Source organism: Manis javanica, chromosome 17 (assembly GCF_040802235.1).
Source record: "Manis javanica isolate MJ-LG chromosome 17, MJ_LKY, whole genome shotgun sequence".
NCBI classification, from domain to species: domain Eukaryota; kingdom Metazoa; phylum Chordata; class Mammalia; order Pholidota; family Manidae; genus Manis; species Manis javanica.
The window spans coordinates 16,138,255-16,151,433 of NC_133172.1; positions in this window are offsets into that span (position 1 = coordinate 16,138,255).

A 13,179-nucleotide genomic window follows, 5' to 3' on the forward strand; every position below is an offset into this window, starting at 1 on the left:
AAATGACTCCACCAATAAACTATTAGAATTAATAAATGAATTCAATAAAGTATCAAGATACAAAAATCAACATATAGAAATGTGTTGCACGTCTGTATACAAATAGTGAGCAGAGAGAAATCAAGAAATAAATCCCATTTCCAACTCCATTAAAAATAAAATACCTGAATAAAACTAACCAAGGGCATAAAAGAACTGTATTCTAAAATCTATAAGACATTGATGAAAGAAACTGAAGATGATAAAAATAAATGGACATTTCATGCTCATGGATAGGAAGAATTACTATTGTCAAGATGGTCATAATACCCAAAGCAATCTATATTCAATGCAACAATTCCTCTAAAAATGCCAATAACATTTCCTACAAGCTAGAGAAAATTATCATAAAATTTGTATGGAACTGGGAGGAAAAAGATGGTGGTGTGAGAACTACAGCAGAAACCTCCTCCCAAAATCACATAAAACACAAAAATACAGCAAATACAATGAATCCTGAAAAGTGACCTTAAGATTGCAGAACAGACTGCCTACATCTGGAGAAAAGAGAAGACCTCACAGAAAAGGGTAAAGTAGCAAAGCTGTGATCTGGAAGGACTCAAATCCTCCCCCAACTCCAGCCCACAGGCAGCTGGAAGAGAAATGGAGTGGGGAGGAAGTAGAAGCCCAGGACTGCTGAAAACCAAGCCCTGGAGTTCTGCTGCAGGAGCACAAAAGCACATGACATGGTGCTCTGGAGAGTAGTAGGGTTGGAAAGCCAAGATGGCTAGACTATTTGGAGAGATTGATATTCCAAAAACACTTGTGAACAGGTAGACACAACTGGTCCCCTAGGCAAAAAAAAAGGCAGACAGTTTGAAAGACTTCCCAGCAGCAAGAGGGGAACTACAGTGACAAAGATTACACAGAACTTGCTGCTCAGGAGAAAGGGAAGCTGAACAGAATTGTTCCAGCATGCTCAGCCCAGCAAGCTGGGAACTCTCAAGAGCATCAGACATTCCATCTCCTGGTTGGCAGTGCAGCCCCAAAGACCCCACTGTGATACACAGCCTGCCACTCCTTCCTGCTGGCAAGCATGAGTCCCACTCACCTGCTTTCTTCACCATCACCAGAGGCCTTCTGGGGGGTGGCCTTTCATATGGCAGCTATAGAGGCATAGCTACAGAGGCTCTTTCCTGCATGCTAGGCCCACTGAAACTGGCAGTGGATGCAGGTGTTACACCTAGGAAGGCATGAAAGAGCTCTTTCCTCACAGCAGGTGCCAGTTCCACACACCTGTGAGTCCTGCCATTGCTGCAGGTGATCAGCAGCTCCAGAGAGTACAGAGGCAAAAAAAAGGGCAAAATAATTTGGTCCAAACAAAATTTCAGGGAAAAAATGGAAGAAGAAAGTTTCAGTGAAATTGAAATCACCAATCTTCATGATAAAAATTTCAACATAAAAGTCAAACATGCTTACAGAGGTACAGAAAAATATTTCACATCTCAGGGAGGACTTGAAGAAAGAGAGAGAAAGTTTGAAAAATATAGTATCTGAAGTGAAACATACAACTGAGGGATTTAAAGTAGATGAGGTAGAGGAGATAGAAATGAAATAAAAATTAGAGAACAGGAAAACAAAGAACCTGAGGCACAGATAGAAAAAAGGATCTCTAGGAATGAAAGAATAGCTGTGAAACTAATTCAAATGGAAAAATATTCACATTACAGGGGTACTGGAATAAGAAAAGAGAGAAAAGGTGATAAAAAGTGTCTTCAAGGTAATAATTGCTAAAACCTTCCTCAATATGGGGAAGGAAACAATCTTTCTGGTGATGGAAGTACAGAGATCTCCCAACACAAGGAACCCCAGGAAGGCAACACCAAGATATATAATACTTAAAATGGCAAAGATCAAGGATAAAGAGAGAGTATTGAAAGCAGCCAGAGAGAAAATATATCACTTATAAAAGAAACCCCATCAGGCTATCAGCAGACTTCTCAGCAGAAACCTTACAGGCCAGCAGAAGGGAGTGGCATGACATATTTAATACAATGAAACAGAAGGGCCTCCAACCAAGAATACTCTATCCGGTAAGATTGTCATTTACATTTAAAGCAGGGATGAAATAATTTCCAGATAAGCAAAAGTAGAGAGAAGTCCCCATCCACAAACTGCCTCTACAGTGGATCTTAAAGTGACTGCTCTAGATGGAAATGCTCCTAAGGCTAAATAGCTGTGACCAGAGAAAATAAAACCACAGTAAAGGAAGTAGACAAATTAATTACTAAGCAAATACAAAATTAATCAATTGCCAAAAAGTTAGTCAAGGGATACACTGTCCCGACCTGCAGGACTATCAACGGGGGTCGACAACCTGGAGGAGAGAATGAAAAAAAAAAAAAAAGAGGGGCAAGGGACACAAAGAACGGACAGCAAAACAGGATGTCTGATCAAGCTGACACAGTTTATTGTTTGCAGGCTCAATTTATACAGGTCAGCAAGGAAGGGGTGGGTCAGAAGGTAATTGGACCTTAGGTGGCGCCAGTGGGGAGGTGTAGAGGGGTGATTGGGTCTTGGTTGGTGCCAGCGGGGGCGGAAGACCCGGAAGAGAAGCAGGGAGTTCGCCATTTTGTGGGTGGGGACCCTTGGGAGGGAGGTTTTAAGGGTGGGGCTTTCCCCTGGGGCAGAGGGTGTTCCTTAATTAACAAGATGTTGGCAATATTAATAGGCCAGTGGAAAGGACAGAAAAGCACATGTTGCTAGGTAACCTGACCGCAAGGTTTACCTCAATTTAGGCCATGGCAGGATTTCCTTTTGCTGTTGTCTTAAGGCTAACATTACTTAAGTTCTTTCTTTTTAGCTCGCTCCCAACAATACACAAAGAATATGACATGTAATATATAAAGAATGGATAAGGAATAAGAAGGGGAGGAAAAAAAGAAACTTTGAATTTTGTTTCAAATACAAAATTAGTCAGTTAAGAAAGAATGTTAGGTAGTAAGGAAGCTGCCCTTGAACCTTGGTAACCACAAATCTAAAGCCTACAGTGTCAATAAGTACATATCTATCAATAATCATCCTAAATGTAAATGGACTGAATGTACCAATAAAAAGACATAGAGTTACAAAATGGATAAAAAATAAGACCCATATATATGCTGCCTACAAAAGACTTAAATCAAAACCAAAGACATACACAGACTAAAAGTGAAGGGATGGAAAAAGATTTCATGCAACTAAAAGGGAGGAAAAAATCAGGAGTAGCAGTACTTATATCAGACAAATCAGATTTCAAAACAAAAATAGTAATAAGAGAAAAAGGACATTACATTTGATAAAGGGGTCAGTCCAACAAGAGGATATAACCATTATAAATATCTATGCACCCAATATAGGAGTACCTAAATATGTGAAACAAATACTAACAGACCTAAAGACAGAAATAAAATGCACTGCATTCATTTTAGGACCCTTGAATACGCCACTCACACCAAAAGGCAGATCAACCAGACAAAAAAGAAGAAGACAGAGGCACTGAAAAATGCATTAGAACAGATAGACCTAACAGATATCTACAGAATATTCCAACCAAAAGCAGCAGTATACACATTCTTCTCAAATGTACATGGAACATTTTCCAGAATAGATCACATACTAGGCCACAAAAAAGGTCTCAATAAATTCAAAGAATTGAAATTGTACTAACCAACTTATCAGAGCACAAAGGTATGAAACTAGAAATAAATTATGCAAAGAAAAAAAAAAGCCCACAAACACATGGAGGCTTAACAACATGCTCCTAAATAATCAATGGATCAATGACCAAATTAAAGCAGAGATCAAGCAATATACAAATAAAAACAACTCAATGCCCCAAAGCTTGTGGGATACAGTGAAGGCACTTCTAAGAGGAATGTATATAGCAATATAGGTTTACCTCAAGAAAGAACAATCCCAAATGAACAGTCTAATTTCACAATTAATGAAAGTAGAAAGAGGAGAAAAAAAGAGTCAGGAGCTGGTTCTTTGAGAAAATAAACATAATAGACAAACTCCTAGCCAGACTTATCAAGAAAAAAAGAGAGTCTGCACACATAAAATTAATCAGAAATGAGAAAAGAGAAGTCAGTATGGGCACCACAGAAATACAAAATGTTACAGAATACTATAAAAAATTATATGCCACCAAATTGGATAACCCAGAAGAGATGGACAGCTTTCTGGAAAAATACAACCTCAAAGATTCACCCAGAAAGAAACACAAAATGAGAATAGACCAATTACCAGCAATGATAACAAATGGTAATTGAAAAAATACCTAAGAACAAAACCCCTGAACAAGACGGCTTCAACAGTGAATTTTATCAAGCATATAGTGAAGGCTTAATACCCATCACCCTTAAAGTTTTCCAAAAAGTAGAAGAGGAGGAAATACTTCCAAATTCATTATATGAAGCCAGCATCACTCTTAATACCAAAACCAGGCAAAGATATCACAAAAAAAGAAAGTTCCAGACTAATATTGCTGATGAACATAGCTATAAAAATACTCAACAAAATATTTGCTAAAACCAAATAAAAAAATACATCAAAAGATCATCCATCATGATCAAGTGGGATTTATTCCAGGGATGTAAGGGCAGTACAATATATGAAAATCTATCAACATTATAGACCACATCAACAAAAAGGACAAAAATCACATTATCATCTCAATAAACACTAAAAAAGCATTTGATGAAATTCAATATCCATTCCTGATAAAAACTATTAAAATGAGTATAGAGGAAAAGTACCTCAACATAATAAAGGCCATATATGACAGTCCCACAGCCAACATCATACTTAAATATGACTGGAACAAGACAAGGATGCCCACCCTCACCACTTTTATTCAACATAGTACTGGAGGTCCTACCCATGGCAATCAGACAACACAAAGAAATAAAAGACATCCAGATTGGAACAGAAGTTAAACTGTCACTGTTTTCAGATGACATGATATTGTATAGAAAACCCTAAATACTTTACCAAGAACTACTAGAAATAATAACAAATTCAGCAAAGTTGTAGGATACAAAATTAATACACAGAAATCTGTTGCATTTCTATATACTAACAATGAAGTAGCAGAATGAGAAATCAGGAAAACAACTACATTTACAATTGCATCAAAAATAATAAAATACCTAGGAATAAACCCAACCAAGGAAGTGAAAGATCTATACCCTGAGAACTACAGGACACTCGTGAGAGAAATTAAAGAAGACACCCATAAATGGAAATAACTTCCATGCTCATGGATAGGAAGAATTAATATTGTCAAAATGGCCATCCTGCCCAAAGCAATCTAGATTCAGTGCATTGCCTATCAAAATACCAACAGTATTCTTCAATGAACTAGAACAAATAGTTCTAAAATTCATATGGAACCACAGAAGACACAGAATAGCCAAAGCAAACCTGAGAAGTAAGAATAAAGCTGGGGATATTATGCTCCCTGACTTCAAGCTCTACTATGAAGCCACAGTAATCAAGACAATTTGGTACTGGCACAAGAATAGATCCATAGATCAATGGAGCAGAATAGAGAGCCCAGATATAAACCCACACACATATGGCCAATGAATATATGGTAAAGGAGCATGGACATACAGTGGAGGAAAGAAAGCCTCTTCAACAAATGGTGCTAGCAAAACTGCACAGCTACATGTAAGGGAATGAAACAAGATTATCGTCTGACTCCATACATAAGGTAAACTTGTAATGGATCACAGACCTGTATGTAAGTCATGAAACCATAAAACTCTTATAAGAAAACACAGGGAAAAATCTCTTCTATATAAACATGTGCAACTTTTTCCTTAAAATATTTCCTTGGGCAAGAGAAACAAATGGGACTACATCAAACTGAAAATCTTCTGTACAGCAAAGGACACTATCAGCAGAACAGAAAGCATCTTACAGTATGGAAGATTTATTTAAAAAGTGACTTATTTGACAAAGGGTTAACATCCAAAATATATAGAATTCATGTACCTCAACACTAAAAAAGAAATAACCCAAATGAAAAATGGGCAGAGGATCTGAACATACACTTCTCCAAAGAAGAAATTCGAATGACCAACAGGCACATGAAAAGATGCTCCACATCAGTAATCTTCAGGGAAATGCAAATTAAAACCACAATGAGATATCACCTCATACCAGTTAGGATGGCCAACATCCAACAGACAAGAAACTACAAATGCTGGTGAGAATGCAGAGAAAGGGGAACCCTTCTACACTGTTGGTGGGAACCTAAAATTCAACCAATGTGGAAAGCAATATGGAGGTTCCTCAAAAAACTTAAAATAGAAAATACCACTTGACCTAGGAATTCCACTCCTAGGAACTTACCCAAAGAATACAAGATCCTTGAAAAGGTATATGCACCTCTATGTTTATCACAGCACTATTTACAATAGCCAAGATTTGGAAGCAACTTGTGTCCATCAGTAGATGAATAGATAAAGATGTGGTACATAAACACAGTGGAATATTATTCAGCCATAAAAACAAAACAAATCTTGCCATTTGCTGCAACATGGATGTAACTAGAGGGTATTATGTTTAGTGAAATAAGCCAGGCAGAGAAAGACAAGCATCAAATGATTTCATTCATTTGTGGTGTCTAACAACAAATCAAAACTGAAGAAACTAAAAAGCAGCAGACTCACAGAGTCCAAATAGGGACTAGTGGTTACCAAAAGGAAGGGGTTCAGAGGGTGGGTGGGGAAAGTGGGAAAAGGGGATTAAGGGGCACTATAGCACTCACAATGTAGGTAGGTCATAGAAAGGCAGTATAGCATGGAGAAGACACGTCATGACTCTATGGTTCCTTACTATGCTGATAAACAGTGAATGCAGTGGGGGTGGGGTTAAGGACTTGATAATATGAGTTAATGTTGAAACCAAAATGTTGTTCATGTGAAACCTTCAGAAAATTGTATAACAATGATACTTTAATTTAAAAAATTGTGTATGGAACCACAGAAGACCCCATGTAGCAAAAGCAATTCTTGAGAAAGAACAAAGCAGGAGGTATCATGCTCCCTGATTTCAAATTCTATAAATATATACTGATCTAAACACTAGGGTGCTGGCATTAAAGCAGATACATAGATCGATGGAACAGAATAAAGAGCTCAGAAATAACCACACTTACATGTCCAATTTATGTACACAAAGGAGGCAAGAATATACAATAGGAGAAGACAGTCTCTTCAATAAATGGTGTTGGGCAGCATTCTTCAAGAACTACAAAAATCATCCTAAAATTCATATGGAACCACAAAAGACCATAAATACCCAAAGCAATCCTGAGAAGAAAGAATAAAGCAGGGAAAATTACACTCCCCAACTTCAAGCTCTACTAAAAAGTCACAGTAATCAAGACAATTTGCTACTGGCACAAGAACAGACCTATAGACCAATGGACAGACTAGAGAGCCCTGATAGAAACCCAACCACATATGGTGAATTAATATATGATAAAGGAGCCATGGACATACAATGGGGGAAATGACAGCCTCATCAACAACTGGTGTTGGCAAAACTGGAGAGCTATATGCAAGAGAATGAAAATGGATTATTATCTAACCCCACACACAAAAGTAAACTCAAAATGGATTAAAGACTTGAATGTAAGTCATGAAACCATAAAACTCTTAGAAGACAACATAGGCAAACATCTCCTGAATATAAGCCTGAGCAACTTCTTCCTGAACGCATCTCCCCAAGAAAGGGAAACAAAAGCAAAAATGAACTCATGGGACTACATCAAATGAAAAAGTTTCTGTACAGCAAATGACAACATTGACAGAATAAAAAGGCATCCTACAGCATGGGAGAATGTATTTGTAAATGACATATCCAACAAGAGGTTAACATCCAAAATATATAAAGAACTTACACACCTCAACACCCAAAAAACAAATAACCTGATTAACAAATGGGCAGAGGATATGAAGAGACAGTTCTCCAAAGAAAAAATTCAGATGGCCAACAGACAAATGAAAAGATGCTCCACATCACTAATCATCAGGGAAATGCAAATTAAAACCACAATGAGATATCTCCTCACACCAGTAAGGATGGCCAGCATAGAAAAAACTAAGAACAACAAATGCTGGTGAGGATGCGGAGAAAGGGGAACCCTCCTACACTGCTGGTGGGAATGTAAGCTAGTCCACCCATTGTGGAAATCAATATGGAGGTTCCTCAAAAAACCATTTGACCCAGGAATCCCACTCCTTGGAATTTACCCAAAGAATACAACTTATCAAATTCAAAAAGACATATGCACCCCTATGTTTATCACAGCACTTTTTACAATAGCCAAGGTATGGAAGCAACCTAAGTGTCCATCAGTAGATGAATGGATAAAGATGTGGTACATATACACAATGGAATATTATTCAGCCATAAGAAAAAAACAAATCCTACCATTTGCAACAACATGGATGGAGCTGGAGGACATTTTACTCAGTGAAATAAGGCAGGCAGAGAAAGACAAATGCCAGACTTCCCCATGTGTGGACTATAACAATGAAGCAAAACTGAAGGAACAAAATGGCAGCAGACTCAGAGACTCCAAGAAGGAACTAGCGGTTATCAAAGGGGAGGGGTGAGGGAGGGCGGGTGGGGAGGGAGGGAGAAGGGGACTGAGGGGTATTATGTTTAGTACACATGGTGCAGGGGATCACGGGAGAACAGTGTAGCACAGAGAAGGCACATAGTGAATCTGCAGCATTATGCTGCACTGATGGACAGTGACTGCACTGCGGTATGGGTGGGGACTTGATAATATGGGTAAATGTAGTAACCACATTGTTTTTTTCATGTGAAACCTTCACAAGAGTGTATTTCAATCATGCCCTAATAAAAAAGTAAATTTAAAAAACAGTGTTGGGAAAGTTAGATGGCTATAATCAAAAGAATGAAACTGGATCATTGTGGGTTGCCATCCATAGATGATTCTATTTCTATGGGAATTGTTTGCCTTCCTTGTTGTCTGTGGTGCATGCCGCAGCTCACTAAATCTAAACCGAGATCTGTTTCTTGTTATCTCTAACCCCTCATTGCCTGGCGCCAGGGACGACTTGCCCCAGCGACCTGGAGGCAGTTCCATTCCTGTAGTAAGGCATGTTAATCATTGTGTCTAGAAACTTGTTAACCCACTCAGGAATGTGACAACTGATCAATAAATACGAGAGGTGCCTTTCCAGCACCACTCTTGAGCTGGTATACATTGAGTCCCCTGGCTGGCCTACTCAGGTCTTCGATATGTCATCGTGTCACCTCCTTTGTCTGTGGGTCAGAGACGGGGAGGAGGCCGACAAGTGGTGCCCGAACAGGGACCTGAAAGATGGTCAAAACTCAGGGCGGAGAACCTCCGCTGGTGGCACTTGCAATTCAAGGGCGGCAAAAATCTCCGAAGATCATCAATCTGGTAAGATTCCCAGGGAAGTGTACGTAGGGAACAGGATTGAGATGTCAGGGACACTATAATGGGCCAACATGAAACCAAAGCAGATAAACCAGAGGATAACTTTAAAAAAGCAGATAAACCGGAGGATAACTTAAAATTACTCTGTGCCCTACTGAAAACACTAGAAGTGGAAACTTCTAAAAAGACCTTTGCTCAACCTTATAAATACATTAAAAAGTATTGTTATCACTTGCCTCCACAGGGAACCCTCAGACAAGCTGATGGGAGTAATTCATTAAGAGATTTCAGAGGCTCACAGACAGGGAAACATCCCTGTGCCTGTTTGGGTGGATCAGTAGCCCCTTAATAAAGAAAAAGTGGCATTCTTACACAAGTTAAAGAATAGCTTCAGCTAGATAGGTTCGAATTTTCGAGCCGGTGGAATTCCTCTGTATTTGTTATAAAAAAGTCAGGAAATTAGAGACTCTTACACGACTTAAGGCAAATTAATGCGGTTCTTAAACCTTTGGGACCTTTACAACAAGGCCTCCCTTTTCTGGCTATGATTCCAAAAGACTGGAATATGGCTATCATTGACCTTAAAGATTGCTTTTTCACCTTGCTCCCCATTCAAAGCAGTCCTGTTAGGCCTGTGTTACTTTCTCCTGTGAATGTAAATAGAGCCTGTAAAGTAATCAAGCGGAACCCTCAGATCAACATGTAAATAGCTCTATTCTATTAACTGCTTTCCTTAGAGGCAGTTGTCCTGGAGCTGAGCATTTCCTTGTCTGCAGCCCCAGGGAAGCAAAACAAACTTGTGACACAGATCAAGGCTCTAGTAGTGAAAAGTCACACAGTCCCTGCAATTATCAGACAGGCAGGGGCCTCTCGAGAACTGACAAAAGCTTGGGCAGAAAAAACTAGGAAAACTAACTGGGAGCAATTCGATCCCTAAACCCTAAAAAATAAGTATCTTACCTTCTGCACACAAACCTGGCCCCAGTACAAACTCTCTGATACAGAGGCTTGGGCCCTGAAAGAAGTATGCAATATAAAGTTATGCAGCTAAATATATTTTGCCACAAAGGAAGAAAATAGTCAAAAATCCCATGAACTACTACAATATGGAGCTGGTTTTCTAAATTCCCTTAGTGAACATCTATTTTACTTATTGGGTTCATCATTATCTTTGGAAATTGAGAAGTCTAAAACTAAACTCCCTGAAATAGAAGAAATTTATCTTCTGCAATACAGCCTGGCTTTACACACACAGTCCCTATCATCAGTTCAGAGCCTTCATTGGCCCTGTTAGTCTGGGGCCATCTAAACCTTAACCCAGTTATGTAAACTGCTTGCCCTTAGAGTGTATTCTTGAGAACTGAAGTACTTTTAATCAAGTAAGCTAAAAAGAAAGAAGGCAATTAAATATCAGTAACTCAAATCTTTATATCAGTTTGTCTGTCTGTGTGTATGTTTTTATATGAAGTGTTGCTAACTGTAGTCATTACATCTCAATTTGTATGTTTGTGTGTCTAAGTGTGTAAATGAAAAATATTTTCCTACCTCCGAATGGTATTAATAAAAATTGATTTAAAAACAAGCGCTTGTAAAAATTGGGCATTCTAAAACTTTCAGAAAATCTAATAAAAAATATTAAGCATTAATGCTAATTTAAGTTTAACTGAAACAGACATGTCCTTATAGTTATCAGCTGCCAAAGTTTACTTAAAGTCATTTAAGTTGATGTTACCTGTTAAACATTTCAAGAAGATGCTTAAAGAAAAGCTTGACTTTGTCGAATGTTTGGTAAATGTTTTGTAAGTAATCTAGCATGGTTGCTAAAAATAAGTAAACAACTGTAGCAAATAGACATCTTAATGATGCCGGGGTTCTTGTTTGTGGAGCCAAAGAATGAGCTTCACAAACAGTCAAGGTAGGAGAGCAAGGTACAGGCTTTTATTTAGAGATAAAGTGAAAGGACAGAGCTCCTGGCACACGCCAGGAGGGGACAAGCGAGTCCGCAGTGGTGCGTTGTCTAGGGGGTTTTATAGGCAGTTGAGGATTTTTCGAGAACATGAAAAAACTTAGGGGTGGGGACTTGTTAAGTGGTCCCTGAATATTAAAAATTAACTTAACTGTAGGGAATTTCCTGCCCTGATTTCTCTCTGGGACACTGGTGCCTTGGTCTGGGAGCATATCAAAAGGCTGCCTGCCCAGCCCCCAAGGTGGGCTGAGGTATTGTCTACTTGCTAAAGAATCTTGCCTCCTGAACTTCCTGGGTGTTAAAATGTAATCTTATCTTTAAGATGGAATTCTTCCTGCCTTTACCATGCCGTCTACAGCTGGGACTGCATGCTAAGTTAGTTGCTCAGTTTGAAGAATTACCTCGTCAGATCTGAAGGAGGAAAGACAGCACATAGGCCTGGGCCTTTTAGTATGCCAAAGTGAATCTTACACATGGTTACAAATGATTAGCATAATAAAACATGTGCTACCCTTCTTTATCTGGGGAACATTAACTGATCTCACTGAAGAATGATTCTAGAGCTCAATGTTTAACATAGAGTTTTAGTAGGGGGTTTTCCTTGCATGTAGTTACATTGCTCTGAGTGCAAATATCTCGCCCTGCCCCCTCCAGAGGCCCTCACCCTACTCTGACTACACTAAAGGTCCCTGTCTCATTAATAATAATACTGTATTAATGTATAACAGTGTATGTATATGCAAACAGCCTGAGAATTTTTGTGGTATCTGAAAGGAAAGGACTGACACACAGCAGCAATTCACCAGAGAATTCCGCTTTATTAGAGAAAGGTGCTGGGTTATATAGTAAGGGGCATAGAGTGATTGTGGTGTTACATCTACGGGGCTGGTGGCTGTTGGCTAGGTGCTGGGATTGGGAGGGGGGCGAGAGGTGATTGGGCTTCAGGTGGTGCCGGCGGGAACCGAGGACCCCGAAGAGAAGCCGGAAGTTTGCCATCTTACTGGTGGGGACCCTTCATTCCCCCCTTTCTCCTCTATGGGGTTGTGGACGTTGTTTTCTCTCTGACTGCTTCTTGCTGAACAGGGGCGGAGAAGGAAGTGAGGGCTTGAGGATTGGGAGGAAAGGGTTGATAGGATTCCCCACAGTAAGGATGAGTAGATGTGGACTTCTTCAGGTTGGAAATCAATGAAGGTTCCCTGTAACCATAGGTTGAGGACCTGTTGATTCCAATGGTGCCAAGAGGATATGGGTGTCAGGAGCCAGGCATCTGCAGCCATTGTTTCCAGGAACAGTTTCCAGTGGAGAGAGGGGTCCATCTCAGCGTGTGGTGAGGAGGTCACGTGAGGGTGAGGGATCTTCTGTGGCCAGAAGGTGGTAGTTCCTGAGTAAAAGCTGGTTGAAAGCTTGATTGGAGATTTTTCTGACTTGGTATTTGATGAACTTTATTATACAGGGTAATAAAGATGAGAAGAATGACTATTATGGGGCCTGCAATGGGCCAGACCCAGGTAAGGAGGGGGTTTGTTAGTATTGAAGAGAATGGGTTGGAATTGGAAGCAGAGTGGAGACTGGAGGCAAGGTCGGTGAGTTTGGTGATGTCAGTTTCTACAATGCACTCTTCCCGGAGGAAGACGCAGGTGCTGCCCTTCTCGGCTGTAAGCAGATCTAGGGCCTGCCGGTTTTGAAGGGTGACTTTAGCTAGCAAAGTGACCTGTCTTTGGAGAGAGGCTAGGGAATCGGC